General features: G+C 36.0%; 1 long non-coding RNA gene across 3 annotated transcripts in view; it reads left to right on the top strand.

Annotated features, from left to right (window-relative positions):
• LOC139827596 (uncharacterized) overlaps nt 1-16,029 on the top strand; it is a 75,504-nt gene that overhangs the window by 42,880 nt on the left and 16,595 nt on the right. The window contains exons 4-7 of one of the 3 annotated variants that reach the window (XR_011738411.1): nt 2,607-2,732; nt 4,754-4,967; nt 5,335-5,442; nt 12,274-12,325. This is a non-coding gene — a long non-coding RNA (uncharacterized lncRNA). The remainder of the gene's footprint in view (nt 1-2,606; nt 2,733-4,753; nt 4,968-5,334; nt 5,443-12,273; nt 12,326-16,029) is intronic. The other 2 variants (XR_011738413.1, XR_011738412.1) reach the window with 2 other exon arrangements.

The following is a 16,029-nucleotide window of genomic DNA, read 5'->3' on the forward strand; positions in this document are numbered from 1 at the left end:
CAGTTAATACAAATTGAAACTTTCATTTAGATGCATAAAACCTGCAGTAATACTTTTGTTTTTAATGCTAAGAAAGGGATGCAAAATGTGACAGCATACTTGTATACATATCACAAAGCACAAGTATAGAAAGGAACAGTGTACAATGGACTAAATTTTGGAACTTAGTTCCAGTTAGGATCATTTTACATCAATAACAAATTTATTTGCATGTAATTATCAAGTTTATTGTTAAAATTCCCATGCTTCTAAAAAAGTCTATTCAATTTTTACTGTTTCCAATAAAATTACCTTAGATATTTACAAATCTTCAATATTAAAAAAAAATAATCAAAACTAAAGCAAAACTGTTTGGGATTATTCATCTTAGCCAGTCAGATTATGTGAATTTCCCTGTTTTCCTGAAAATAAGGCCTACCCCAAAAATAAGCCCTAGCATGATTTTTCAGGATTTTTGAGGGTGCTCAAAACATAAGCCCTACTCCAAAAATGAGCCCTACTTACAGTTCATAAAAACAGTCAATTTAAATAGTGTCCAGGCAGCTATACATCTAAAAAAGTAAGCATCTTTTGGAGCAAAAATTAATGTAAGACCCTGTCTTATTTTCAGGGAAACAGGCCAGCATGACTGGTAAATAAGATTGACAAAGTAAGCTGGTTTTGTTGCTGCTGTTGTTGTTTTTCTTCACTTTTTGTGGAAAACTACTGCCTACAGATTGACCTTTCTTTTCAGTATGCTTTCTGTCAGATGAATCTAACTACTTGAAGAAAGGTTGAAGTCCAGCCTGAAATTCGCTACTATGCTATGTTAGACCACAGGAAACCACATTAGATTCAAAGATGAAAGGCTAAAATACCTCTTGTTACTGCATAGTATTAAACAGTACATAGAAAAAGCAACATGTAGCAAGCAAGATGTAAGAAACAGCAATACAAGGAGATGGGAAATCACACTTGGAAGCACTTTACCAAGTATCCTTGCCTCACACTAATGAAACACCATTTCCTTATGTGTCAGTGGTGTGGAAGGTAGTCTCTGGCAGCAGAGAAAAAATTCCAAAACAGTAACAAACTGCTTCAAACTACTGGGAAAAAAAATGGTTCCAGAAAATATGTTAGCAGATCAATACATTTCTCAACAACGCCCTGCATGGCCACCCAGCCCTAGAGTTGAAGAATACCAGTTGAAATGCTGAATAGCAGCTCTACCTTCAAAAATTCAATGGCTGCTCAAAATCCTGAGTGCTTTCTGTAACAGTTTTATTTAGTGGTTACAAAAGAAAAGAAGGAAAACATGGGAAACCATACTGTCTTTTATAAGAAGGTACATCAAAGCTATCCAAAGGCCAAAATTTTAAGCTCACAGCAAGATGATGCTCTGTGGAAACAGAAGATTTATTTAGAATGATTTTTTTTTTTTTTCAGGTGACTGTTTATTCTTATGTTTCTGGACTACTGCAAATACAGTGAAAATAAGAAGCCGAGATTTCTACAGTGCCCTGGTACTCAGTGAGGTTCCCTGACTATGCACAGTGAAGTCTGAAGATACGCTCCATTCTTTTCATCATTCCATGTATAAAAGGAGGAAAAGGCACTTCATTTTAAGATTGCTTGGCAAGGCACAAAATTCTGATTTTTGGAGACAAACAGTTGAAAAGATGATTCCTCAACAAAAAGCCATTTTTCCTCTGAAGATTACATTTAAATGTCCAGGGTTTAAGAACACACAGTGCTTTTGTAGTCCTTTGCAGGGAATAACAGATGTGTTTTGCTGACTGACACCACAATCTTCTTAATGCATCAGTTGCCCACGACTACTTACTTTGAATTCCAAGAACCTTTCCTCCACAACTAAGGGAATTATTTATTTTTTATTTTCTTTCCTATCATTCCTGTTTCTGCATTAAACTGTGCCAAAGGATGCAGGCACTAGAGAGAAAGGAAAAAAAAAAGAAAAGTTACTGCAGCAGCTGTGACAGCAAGTACATTATTCAGTCAAAGAGGATGAGTGGATTTAATAATTTTGAAAGTGTTTTGTGAGTGCTCTTGTCTTTAATATATCAGGAAAGTGGACAAGTCCCTAAACTGTGAACTCTGTGGTCTCATAATTAGGCACTGAAAACTCAGCTAGCATTTAAGGCAAGTGGTTATTTGAACACAGCAATCCCTTGTCGGCAGCGTAAGTGGCTAACAGAAAGGAAAGAACTGGAGGTGCACAGGACAATATGGTCAGTTGGAAAAAATAAAAGGTGCTTTTTCTGCTTTTTGGGAAGGAAAACTCAAGAATCATTGCATTTGAAATTATAACCTATTTTTATGTCTGTAATTTCAGTTGCTAACAAGAAGACGCTTTTTTGCATGCCAGTTCAGAAATTCTTCTGAATTCTGCAAACTGCTTAACTCTGTAAATATTGGATCACTGCAGCCTAGATGAGGAAAAGTTACTTTAACACAACTTTCTAAAGACTTTGAAAGCACCATTGCTTTCACTTGCCTTTGTTTTGAGAGAAAGATTTGTCCTTCCTACTATCTTGGTGGGTTATTTTTTCTGGGCCCCATTCTATCTCTTTGGTTAATATGGATCTACTCTGTTTCCTACCTGCTAGTCTGAGTTCAAGACCAGTTTCCAAGCAAATACTTGTGAAATTCAAAGGCATTTTGAAATCAAGACACTACATTTTTCCTTGATTGACAGACATCTCTTGAAAAGCATTAGTCACACCAACACTCCGGTAAGTCCAGGGAGACTTGTGAATGCTTTGCACGAGAACTCATAACAAATGTTTCTCCTTGCAGCAACAGCAATTAAAAACCATCGGGTTTCATCCAACAAAACTTTACTGGTGACCATCAACCTCATACTACTGACATTATCACACTACATTATCACACTAGTGTAATCTGATAATCAATCTTGACACAAGATTTTCCTTTCTTTTTAAACAGCTCAGGGTAAAGTCCTATTAATAGAGGCATCCAGGAGAAATTGCCTCAGTGAAAAAAATTTTGTTTTACAAAAGCTTTGATTTCAAATACTAATTACATACGTTAAAGGCATATTTTTCCTTATAAATAGGCTTTTATTAGTGACAGCCTAAGCAGTATTCAAACAGGTAAGTATGAGGGTGATACCTAAGGAAAAAGGAAAATCTTGAAAGATCCATGTTACAAACTGTCACTTCTGCTGAGAAAATACAGGTAGAGAAGCTGAAGGGAAAGTTGCTACATTTTACCAGGGAATTTAAAGAAGTACCCTGTGGATCCATATCCTTAAATCTCATAACATCCAAGGTACTTCTGCAAAACTTGAGCTTTGCTTTCAGCTCAATTATCTGCTTAGGTGACAAAACAACAAACCTTTAAGAAAGCCCATTCCCTTCAGATAATGCTCTGGATCTGATGTACAGTGTGAAAAGAATACCTTTGGAAATGTGGCAAGTGACATGCAGAAAGCAAATCTTTACATTGTGTAAACAGGTTGCATTTCATTACTGGCACAAATATTCAACAGAGTGTGATTTTGCATATATTTTCAGTCTCTCTTGTTTGTATGCCCATGAATACACATAACACATTTTAAATATAAACTACAGAGTCTCAGAACTCAGGATGCATTTTATTCATGTTTTTTTCCTAATATCTTCATGAAGGATTTTCAGCGAATAAACTCTTTGTCCGATAAAGAAAATTGTATTCTATCCTGATATAGATAAAACATGGCATGAAGAGTGCACAGTAGCACAGTGCTATCTCTGCAATGTGGTTAAGATAATGGAATTTATCCTGGGACCTCTCTTTCTGGAAAGGAGATCATAGAGTCATAGAACAATTTAGGTTGGTAAAGCTCTTTAAGATTATTGATTCTAGCCATTAACCCAAGACTGCTAAGTCCATCACTAAGCCATGTCCCTTAAGCACCACGTCTACACTCTTTTAAAGTTGTTGGTTGCACCAGCACCTCATTGTCTTTCTTGTACAAAGGGGCCCAAAACTGAACACAGTTTTTGAGGTGCAGTCTCACCAGTGTTAATTAATTGTAATTACTGTGTAAAGCTATGATGAATTCAGTGAGCGACCCAAGATGGCACTCTACAGTGGCTGTTGTGTTAGCTAGTGGCTAATGCAGTGATAGAAGTACTGCACAAAAGTTCTCGTATGTAACTGTAAAATACAGTCCGTAAAGGCAAAATATTATTTTCAAATTATCAAAGAGAAGCACAAAGATGTTACAGGAGAAGATGTGCTTGATTATATTAAAAATTACCTCATAGAGAAATCTGATAAATTTCAAATATCGAATCAAGTTTCATTGTTCCATTTACATCATTCTAAAACAAAGCTAAAGCAAAATATTTATTTCCAGTTTATCCAAAATATTTTCAAATAATTTATTAAATTATAGAAGCAAAATTTGACTCTAATTTTACTCTCTTGGTAAAGGAAAGAGATACTGAGGTTTTCATCAGTTCAGGGATTATATTCTCCAAAAATGAACATGAGAATTTGAACCTAGTTTTGTTGAAAAAGTTAAGAAATAGATTCATGGGATAAACTCCATCTGTAAAATTGCTGAATTCCTCTTAAAGACCTATCTTGTGGCTTTTTGTGGGAATATAGCGGAAAATTAGTAAGAAGGATTGTAAATACGCTAAAGTGACTTGCACCTGGGGTGTAGAAAAATGCATGTATCATACTAAGTGTTGTATAGTCTTGTGTGCTTGACAAGTAGAACCTCTGTGTTTGGATACCACAGGCCTGTGATAGATACAGAGGCACCTTATTGAACACACTCGAGATTCCTGCTCAGCTGTGAGGAAGGTCAAAGCATGGTGAAAAAATGACCACCGGCGCAAATCCTTGAAATGCAGGCAAAACCATGAGATTCAGCTATCTTCTAGGATGGACTGAGATCCTCCTCTTGTGTACCCCTGCCTGGGTGCTGCTTTGGAGATATCCCAGTTCACAAGGTAATGAAAATAAATACACTCTTTATTTCATCTGCGGTTTTGTAGTTATTCCTGCATCCTTCATGTTCCCAGTTCACATACTCTTACAGAACCCGGTCTCTTTCTTGCCACCTCTAGGAGGACAGATGATACCTTAAGCAGTCTCTGATCATGTGTCCTCAAGAGAAAGGACAATGATTAATCTGGAAACAATCAGTAACATAAGACTATATTTTCCTTCCTCCCTTTAACAAGATGGAGATTAGGGTGAAGCTAAGCAAAAAAGCCCAAAAGCTCTCTTCAGTTTCACAAAAAATGCCCACACCACCCTACCTCCTCCCATCGCCCTGACAAATTGGTGACTTTGTATCCTATGTACTTGTTGCAGAAGAACCACACTGCTTGGGAGATACACGGCATATTTTTGTCTCCTACTTTTCCACTTTTCACTGCCTGTCATGAATGTCTTCAGAAAACCATCTAGATAGAGAATTTGGTAAAGAATTTATTTTATTTTATTTTATTTTATTTTATTTTATTTTATTTTATTTTATTTTATTTTATTTTATTTTATTTTATTTTATTTTATTTTATTTTAACTTCCTTCCCAGTGATGCCTTCTTTTTTGTTGTGTTTTGCTATTGTTGTGGTTTGTGTTGTGGGTTGGTTTGTGGTTTGTTTGTTTGTTTGTTTTCCTCCTGCTCTTTCACTTTGCAAATGAAAGGGCAGAGTCCCAGGCCATCATTGGAAGGCAGAGGCACGGTGTTTACAGATACAGTGATGTACTACCTTAATTCTACCTAATAGAGTGTAAACTCAAGCTGAAACAAATGGATACTAAAAAGTAGCCAAAACTGGATAATGAACATTCCTGTAAGTAGTGTGAGAACCAACATAAATCCATGTTTTCTGTCTAAAATAATCCATCTCTATTGATCCTTTAACCTAATTTTCCCTGACTAAGATTCAATTTCCAAACCCAGCAAAGCACAACTTTCTTTGATGTTATTAAATCTTGTTCAGTCCTTTGCAGACTCAAGGTATTTAATTTACTCACAATCTATATATATATTAACTTCCTAGACTTTTCAATGCTGACTTCAATCTAGACAGTAAACAAATTGAGTGAGATCTGTTTTGCTGTGTATTGTGTATATTGATCAGACTTGGAGATGGTAGAGAAAATTAAACACAGGTTGTTCCCATAGTATAAAATTCGAAAGCTTGGATACTCAGCTTCTGTATCTGTGAGTTTATTCTAGAGTTGGATAGCTGCTTATAAATACAAGCTTTTATGAAGAATTTGTTCTCGCTTTCTAATGTTAGAAGTAACTCACCTATTTATACCAGTAAAGGTCTTTTGTGAACAAGGACTACATTAAAGCATTTGTTATAGTAGAAGTTCATACAGTCCTAAATATATCAGCTTAGTTTGTAGTAACTCCCTGGCACTGGGTCATGTACCCACGCTGAGACACAGAGCATGGACCATGGTGTGCTCAAAGGAGGTAGAGGAAACAGGACAGCTGCAGTGTTGCACAGCAGCCAAGAGGGTCCATTAATCTGGCTGGAAAAAGAAAGGCAGGAGAAAAATAACAGATATAGGGAGAGCGAAGACCACATCTAGGTAGGAAAAAAAAAAAAAAAAGGGAAAAAAAAAAAAGAATAAGACTTAAAATTTAGGTATTTGGAAGAGAGTTAAATAGGCGCTGCAAGTAGGTTGGAATAGTATCACCGGTTATATCACTCTGAAACTGACTTTCAGACCACTTTATTTGATGGTTTCATAAATGAGGTTGGCACAGAAAAATTGTTGCTGACACACTGCTAAGAGGTAATGTCAAAACTCAGTAGATTCAGAATAACAGACAGGAAGAGCAGCATAACTGTGAGGACTAGAATGATAGGAAGTGGTATGGTGAAATGGGATGTTTATCAGTTGAAAATGATGGTGAAAGAAAAGGATCTGCAAGTTATTTTTCAGAAGTCCACAAGCCATCGATAATACAGTGATGAAAAATAGGTAACAGGAAAATCAGAGATTTTGCACAGAATACTGTGGAAAATTCTGGTTAAGTGTGCTTGAAAACACATCTTTCAGCTGCAACTGGGTGCAATAAAAGAGTAAGTTGAGTGAGATAAAAGGAACTATAGTAAGGAACCTGCAAGACTAGCTCATCTTGGTTAGCTCAGAAAAGTACAAACTGACAGGATAAGATTGTTCACTTTAAAAGTATTAAAGGTAAATTACCAAAGAAAAGAAATTCTGTTGAAAAGCAACATGCACAGGAACAAACTATTTATAGACATATTTAAGTGGACTCACATATAAAGATTTCTAATCATCAGAAAAATGAAGCCGTAAGGCCATGCTTCCAGTAGCATAGGAGAGATGGGAAATTCCTGCATGAGTTGATAAATGCATGAAGATTGTGTGTGACAATACATTGTTGGATGCAGCGACCATGGAGATAGTTTCCAGACCTGTTTCATGACAGTAAATTCTGTATGGAAATATTAAAAGTGCCAGAATTTCAGATCTATATTACTTGTAAAAACAAAGTTTCTACAGAAGAACCTTTCTGGAGGAAGGTTGAAGATAAGAATGGTTTCTTTTTAAAGATTTCTTTTTGGTACAAAATATAATTTATAACATAAAATCTTTTTCTACAAACTTGTATATTTCAAAAATCTGGATAATTGTGTTCCAATCCGAGACAAGAGAAATAAAAACAAAAACTCAGACTGAGTGACCTAAATATGAGAGGACCAAAGGCCTTTTCCCTTAAAACCAATCCATTCTATTCAGACCAGAAAAAGTATAAATTATCACCAGTTTACAGGCATTTAGCCATGCAAAATGTACCAACATCCAACTGAGGATGATACATTGCAAATTATTGTCTTGGTTAACAAATTTTAAAGAGAACAGAAAGACTGAGCAAAGAGAAAAAGCAAGAAATATTGATCTGTAAATATGTATTTTCTGGGGAGAAAAAAATAAAGTCTGTAAGTGGTGTTCACAGAGTCTTGGTGAGAAAAGCACCTGTCCTATTTGCTTTGTAAATAAAGCAGAAAATTTGTATTCCAGGCTTCTCAGACCAGCACTTGTATAAGCTTTCAATTCAAGAGAATACATTAAAATAATCAAAGGGCTGGAGAATGGGTGAAAGAAAGAATAAATAGAAAAAAAATTTTAGAACTTTGTTAGCTAAAGCAAGGATCTTGGCCAAAATCAGAGTAAAAAACCTCAGTCTTGGCATAATTTCCATAAATACAGGAAATATTCAACATCCTTAGAACCCCAAGACTGCTGTTTAGTTGTTAACAGTTATGTTTTTCTTCCCCTCCACAAACATTTAGATACATCCATAAGAAGCCTCAGGTGAGCAGTATAATTACACCTAAATTGAGTTTTGTGCACAGAACCAGAAAAAGCCATTTCAGTCAAATCAGTTACCCTTAAATCTGAGTTTGTCTGCAGTGAAAAGTGAGTAAATGCAACAGTTTATCACTGCAATGAGATTTAAACAGGATATTTATATCCAAAGACCTTGGTTTTATTTAAATTCTGAAATTTCACTGAACTCTGAGATGCCATGCCATTTATGAAGTGATTGACATCTGGAGAAATCTTTCTGAAGTATTTTTTTTCAGTTTCATGAATTTCCATTATCCAAACTCTCACCAAAAACCAACCAACCAACCAAACAAACAAAAGCCCAATCAACTGTTTTTAACACCAGCTACATGCAACTATAAACCAAGTGATAATAGAGTTGTTTCGAAGTCCTGGAAATCAGTAGGTTTCTTCATACTGAATAGATCTGATGTCAAAGCAGGTCTTAAGAGGTTGCTGATGGCTGGCTTCCTAGCTGGCTAGGCTACTAGTCTTATTTCGGTGTTAATGATGGAGCTTCACATGCTGAAGTCCTTTCCTTATCTCATAAAAGATGTATCTCACCACAGCTATACTATGACCCTGTGTGTTTATGTTATGACCCTGTGTGTTTCTACATTCCCCTTAGAAAAATAAATGCTTGGAAGTGGCCCTAAGGTCCAATTAATTGCTCTCCCAGCTCTGCCCATAGTGCCTTTAAAGTAGGGAGTAACTTACACAACATTTATTACCTCAGCTGTTTGCATGTTTAGATCTAGAGTTTTAATTATTTTCCCAGACCTATTTAAATCACATTTACCATTTAAATGTTCTTTTAGAGAGCAAATCTTGACAGCACAGATATTCTATGACACATCATATGAAAGTCATCATTATTTCAGTAAAACAATCTAATAAAACAAGAACTGACTAAATCAAGTGTCGTGACAGAAAACAGAACCGTATTATCCAGTTACGTCTTACCATGACCTCCTTATTTTAAAACCAACAAATCTTCATCTGCCTGGACCTTCTCCTCTTGCACCCAACAGGCACACAATAAATTTTCCTACTTGGATCCTGCAGCCCGCTTTCTCCTAGGAAACATCCATGCCTCTGCTCTGCCAAATGGCTGAAGATGAGCGGGCAAGAAAGGACATCCCACTGTCAATACTGCTCTCCCCAGCACTGAGGACCTTTGTGGCTCTCAGGCATTAAGATCCCACAGATGTTCACAGAAAGGACTAAGTATCTGTCCAAGACTAAGCCACAAGGGCAGTTAGCACAGCTGTAGTAGCTGTGACCTTTGTGTGGGAACTCAGTGCGTTGGGGAAGCTGTGAGAGGATGGCAAAGCAACTTTTAGTAAAGATGAGTACAGACCACTGAAGTCTGGGAAAAAATATCTCTTAGTCAAACCACAGAAAATGTGAAATCTCTGTTTGCCCAAACTGCACAAACCTGTAGAGCAGTTAAATAATACCACTGAAAGTGTGAGAGACAATAATTGCAAAAATGGCCTTTAAAAAACAACTGCTGACAAAATCAATTTGAATGATGGTAAAAACTTTACTAGCTACAAACTTAGTTCAGCAAGTCTAACAACACAGATATACCTTCTTTCAAAATCAGTTCTCTGGAAAAATTTGTCTTTGAAAAGCCTGCAGAACACCTTTTATGTTGAAAAATATTTTCAGCAAAACATATCTGGAATAAAAATATTCCAGTGAATTTTAAAACATTAGAAAAAAATCTAACTTTATTTTAGTTTTTGTACAAATTTTGGAATGTCATTCTTGTGATGAGATTAGTTCACTAGATCATCTTTTTCTAATAATACGTTCAGTGTACCTCTTTGAAATATAAATCTTTTTTTCACCCTAATACTAGCCAGAAGCTGTACTTCTGAGTAACAAATGAACTAGAGGATCCTTCTGTTACTGCTCATTAAAAATTTCATTGCAAGCATTAAAAACGGAGAGAAGCCCTGACTATAGCATTGCTACAAGAATAAGGCAGCAGATTTCCATATGGCCATGATTAGTTAGACTTTCATGTGTTGGAGATTTTTACTGGCTCCAGCCCTCCTTCTTGTCTCATAGAAGCCTATTAATATTTCAATAGACTGATATAACATTCCAGCTAAAATGGCATGATGGGCTAATTTGTTAATCTTGTTCTCACAAATATTTTCTGTAACGGTATAAACAATTAGTGGAATCAGTACAATAGTGGACAGAATTTTAGTCAACTAGTTACAGAAGGCAAGGTAAACAAGATAAATCAATGAAAATAATTTAAGTGTGACAATGGAGAATACATCATTAATAGAAAATAGAGCTGTGTCAAGTGGGAACTATGATAATGTATTTTTCCCTCACTGAAAAGGCCACATAAAATAAGACCTCCTTTTCTTCATAAAGATACCAAAAAGCTGAAAGAATATGAAGAAATAGAAATTGAAAATACTCAGTTACTCCAAAAGTTTCAGAGAAGACACAACCAGTGGAGCAACAGAGATTTAGTGGAAGAAATATAGAGAGGCAAAACATAAAAAGTGAAGTAAGTGCCGAACAAATTGTACTAGTCAGAACCTCAGTATGTGCTATTTTTGCCACATTAAAATGTGGGCTACTATATGAAAGATGCGAGTAATGTGATGTCAGTGAAAGTTTTCTCTTAAAATAAAAGTCTGTGTTTGCAGTGCAAAACAATATATCCCTCAACAAAGGACTGAATTAGAAGAAAAATAATGTACATATATGTGCATGAATATAAGTATACCTCCTTATCTTGAACATTCTCTTCCCCCAAAGTGAGCTCCAAGGAGACCTGTGATGAAATAGGAGGTGGGTTTTGGAACATGCCTGAGGAGTAGGGGGTGCATAGAAGAGGTATGTGGGGGAACTGGTATGCAAGATAAACAGCCTGACAGCAACATAGCTGATTAATGCCAACTTTATAAATACTGATTTTTCATGATATTTCAGGCTCTCCTTGTTTCCTTGAATTATTCAGTACTCTTTTGCCTCACATGATTCCGTGCAACCAGGGTAATATTTTGTATCCTCAGAGTCAATGAGCTCTACCTAAAAGCTGTACATAACATGGCACTGTCATTTTTTCCCATCTCCTTATGATTTGTGCCGTTGTATTTGTGTTTGCTGAAATGTAAATACAATAAAGCTGGTAATCAAACCATCACAGCAGTGATGAAACATCTTCAGTATAAATAAACATATTAAATAATGGTGTCTTATTTTATAGGACGTATCTCCTATCACCCCTCTGTAGTCTGGAAGCATTGTGCTCATTACAAGAATCACACTAATTGGCTTTCTGACACAACAGCTACATATAGTTTGAAATGTCATCAATCACATGAAAAATCATAAAAAGAAATTGATAGCACACAGTGAAATACATATTGATACTCACTTTTCAGTTCACTAACTTTGACAAATACATATTAAGCTGACTTACTCCCATTTGAATAAATCATAATTCCTTGAAGCTCTTCTGTATTAATCAGTACACTGTCCTTACTCTGTGTTGCACTTGATTTCTCCTAGTTTGAAGTCTAAATACCACAAAAAAAATATACTCAATAACCTTACAATCCAAAAACCGCAAGACCATGCTATCTTGTTCCCAAGTGATCAATATGTGTATTTTTTTATTGCAATAATGCCAGTACTTACATGATTTTCTACTTATTCTGTAACTGTAATGCATTAGGAAGTTGTAAATAAGTTTCCACTAGGCGTGAGAAAATATCACATATCAGACATCTAGAGCTTGAATCCACATTGTAGACAAAAGTGTGACTGCCTAGTCGCTCACCTGTGTCCTTGACCCAGTTTTTCCTTTACTTTCTCACAGGGCAGCTTCTGCTTTCTTCAGTTCATCAATGGGAAGCATCCTGACAGTACTTCTTTTCCCTTTTCTAGGTTGGGGTACCTGAGAAAAAGTAACTTGAGGGACTGGAAGATTAATGTTAGTGTAAGTCCTGTACTCTGAAATGGAAATAGTTTAGTTACTAAGAAATCTCACCTGCTTAATGTTGACTAACTTTACTGAGGACACTCAAGCTAAATATTTGAAAGGCTAAAAAAACCACAGTTATTGTTAATGAAATGCTCTTTCAAATGTTAAATTCCTGACCCTACACATGTATGTGCTAAAATTTCACAAACAATAATGGCTACAAAATGTGGGAAAATACTGTATTTTCCCATAAACTTTTAATAAGAAACTCCAAGATTCTGGTAGAAAATATTAAACTGCATTAATAATGAAAGGCTAATGTGATTACAGACTTAGCTGCCACCTTGGCTCATTACAGAACACATAGAGTTATATTGCAGGAGGGGAAGGAAAAAAAACACATTAAAATTTAAAATTAAAAATAGTTTTGAAATTATGGTTTCTGCGTATTTCACATGGCTTTAAATCACACAACCTACATAAAGTTTATAACGTGGATTTGTGTCATATTTACAGGATGGCCAGGCTACAATATTACTAGTTGCTGTGATCCCAACACACCCCAACATCTGTGGCTTCCACACCATCTCCTTAGTTTAACCTGCTCTGTTTAGTATCCATGTGCTCCCTGTTGTCCCAGACTTCAGATTCAGGCTCTTTGTTGTTAAAGGTTTGTCCGTGCTTCCTTTACTTACAAAGAGATCAATTCCCACCCAAACCCCAAATAACTCAGCTGGTATCCCACTTAGCTCCATTTTAACTCCCAGACCTATTTGCAATTCTATGCATTGGCTCAAGGAGAAAAATCTTGGGTTCTTTTTTAACTCATCCTCAAAGTTCAAACCCCTGATTGCATCACCTTGGAGCCAGGTCTTCTTGTACAACCACAATGCAGGTACAGCCAGGGCTCAATTATTGTGAGCTGGTATAGCTCTGTAACTTAAAAACTTGGAACATAGGTACTCTGGGATTGCAGTGCAGACATACCCAAAATGTCTCTGCAGGTTTTCAGACTGGCATTGTGTTAGGCTGGTAAACACAGCCAAAAGGAAGCAGAAATCCACCTAGACACTTGTATGTCTCTGTTATGTTCTAGCTTCCATGATTTTTTGCTTAGATGTAGGGCAATACCTCAGCTTGTTTTGTGTGTTCATCCCAATTCATGAAGAGCTGAGAACTGCTGAAGAGTTAAAACATATTGCACTGAAATTCAGTGGTTACTAAAAATCCTACTCCTCACTCCTGGCACCTGTTAAAATATTTGCATTTCAGTTTTTCTCTTGGCATAATTCCCACTGCTAGATTCCCACTAATAGTAATTTTGGATCTCAGGGACCTTTACTATTATGTATAGACAGTACAAACTATGTGTATCCAAATTTGAAGTTTAAAAATAAAGCTTTGTTGAGATACAGAACACACAGATTTACTTGGGAGATTCATATTTATTAGCATAAATGTTAAACTTAAAAATACATTCAGGGTTGAAAACAAGTTTAAGAAGTCTTATGAGAATTTGTAAGCATGTAAAGTCGTGTAATGAGAATAAAAAGTGTCTTTCCAAGATGGATTCTAGCATCAATAACATAAAATGTACTGTATTTGAAATCTGACAGTAGCATCACATATTAAAGATAATCCTGCCCTTTATGATAATACTTCATGAACAGGAGAGATGTGAATGAGCTATCTTTTACTCACTTCTTAAGTGAAGAAAAAACATTATGACAGCTAAATAACAATATTTAATACATGATGGCCAAGCTGCTAGAATAGAAAAGCTTGTGAAATATAATGTACAGCTTTCTATTATAAACTATAAATATAATTATTCCAAAGCATTTTTAAACATAATAATAACTGTATACAATTCCAATCACTGCTTGTAAAATCTTTTAAACAAATATTATTGCATTCTTAAGCCAGATGGGCAACAGGTATCTGATAACATGGCAGGGATATTATAGGCTTTGGGAGCTGAGAAATTAGCAGGCTTCAAGCTGTCAAGAAAGGTAAATAAAGATAGGAGATTACTTTAGTCAATAAATTGGCCTGCTTCTAGTTTCTCTATTATACACCATGGTAAATTTCAAGTTCCTGTTTCTTGCTTGTTCTAAAACCAGAATTATTCCACTCTCATTCTGAGCTTCTATGAGAAAAATAAAATTTTTCGCCTTATGTTTGCCAAGACAGAATCTTCACATTTTCTACTTTTAGATAGCACAACACCTTCCCAGTGTACAACCAAGGCAAGCAATTTCAGATTGAACATCTGTCTGCTTCATTGCTAAGAATCTGGGGTCACTTCTTTTTGAATGGGTGCAAAATGGACAAAAGCACCGCTGCCTTCCCTCAAAACTGGTTAGACATTATGGTTTGGGAAACCATGTAGCTGGGGAAACATAAGGTTGTGCCCAAAATAATATGTCCTGTCTTGCAATACCACTCATATTAGTTCAGGTACAGCAGCCTCCCAGACAAAATTTATAATGAGAAGACAGGTGGGAATCTTAGCGCTGTATGCATCCAACTGTGAATAATTATATTGGCTAACAGTCTCGCTATATTTTAATCTCTTACACTACACTTAAATTACTGGATCTGGAAGCACATCCTAACTTCTGGATCTGGATATAAACCCTGCCTATATTATGAACTGAGGTGGATGACTACTGTTCATTTATGACTGTCTTTCCCAAGTTCCCTGGTTTTCATTAACTAAAAAGCTGGACACACAGAGACTCTATAAGAAAATCCCCCAACCCTTTTTAGACCATGGAGAGAAAGTGTAATGCAGGGTGCTCACAGGATTTCTCTAGAAGTTAGGCATGGACTATGCCAACTTTGTCCTACGTCAAAGCTACAAAGATATATTCTCAATTAGGAATTTTACCAGCCATCAGACTTGGTAAAATGTATATTTTTTCTGCTAAGATGAAGAAGGCAAAAATGTACAGCATCAAGTCTCCTCACAAACAGGTTACATAGGAGAGCAAAAAAGTGTGTGAAATGAGGTAAAATAGACAAATTCTGTGGAAGAGCAGAAATTACCAAGTAATCTTTTACTGGCTTCTGAAAGAACTTGCTACCTCTTCACACACTTATCACATGAAAAGTATTGCATTTTCTTGATTGTAACTGACTAAGCTCTTAACTTTTTGGGAAAAAAATGCTTAAGAGAAAAAAGAGATACTTGTAATCTAAGTCAGTAATTCTTACCATGCAGCTCATAGCACTAGCTTGTTCTTGGCCAGTGAGCCTAAAGTACAGTGTATTTCATATTAGCTTTAACATTAAAATGTTGAAATAGTCCTATGACAGAGACCTAGATCATGGCTCTGTTTTAAGGTTACTCCCTAGAGTGCTAACATCCCCTTAAGTATCCTTTAAAATATCTATAAAGTAACATGCTGGACATTGTCAGGCGGAAGAACAGCTAACATCTCTGTGTACAGAAGGAGTGGGTATTTAAAACACTATCTTTGCAGTGGCTGGCTGGGGAGAAGAGGCTTGTGTAGTACCTCACTCTTGCCACGTACAGGGAGATGGCACCTTACAAAGGTGTCAGGCCAAGGAAGGAAGATAATTAACATCTCTACAGGACCTTCTACTTTTTAAGGATATTTGTTGAACAGTTTGTTTTGACTGTCTGATAAAGGCATCTTATCCTGAGACTTTAGAAAAATCCTGCACTAAGCACACGATTCATGGCAATGTTA

The sequence above is a fragment of the Patagioenas fasciata genome, chromosome 3, assembly GCF_037038585.1.
Source record: "Patagioenas fasciata isolate bPatFas1 chromosome 3, bPatFas1.hap1, whole genome shotgun sequence".
Classification (NCBI taxonomy): domain Eukaryota; kingdom Metazoa; phylum Chordata; class Aves; order Columbiformes; family Columbidae; genus Patagioenas; species Patagioenas fasciata.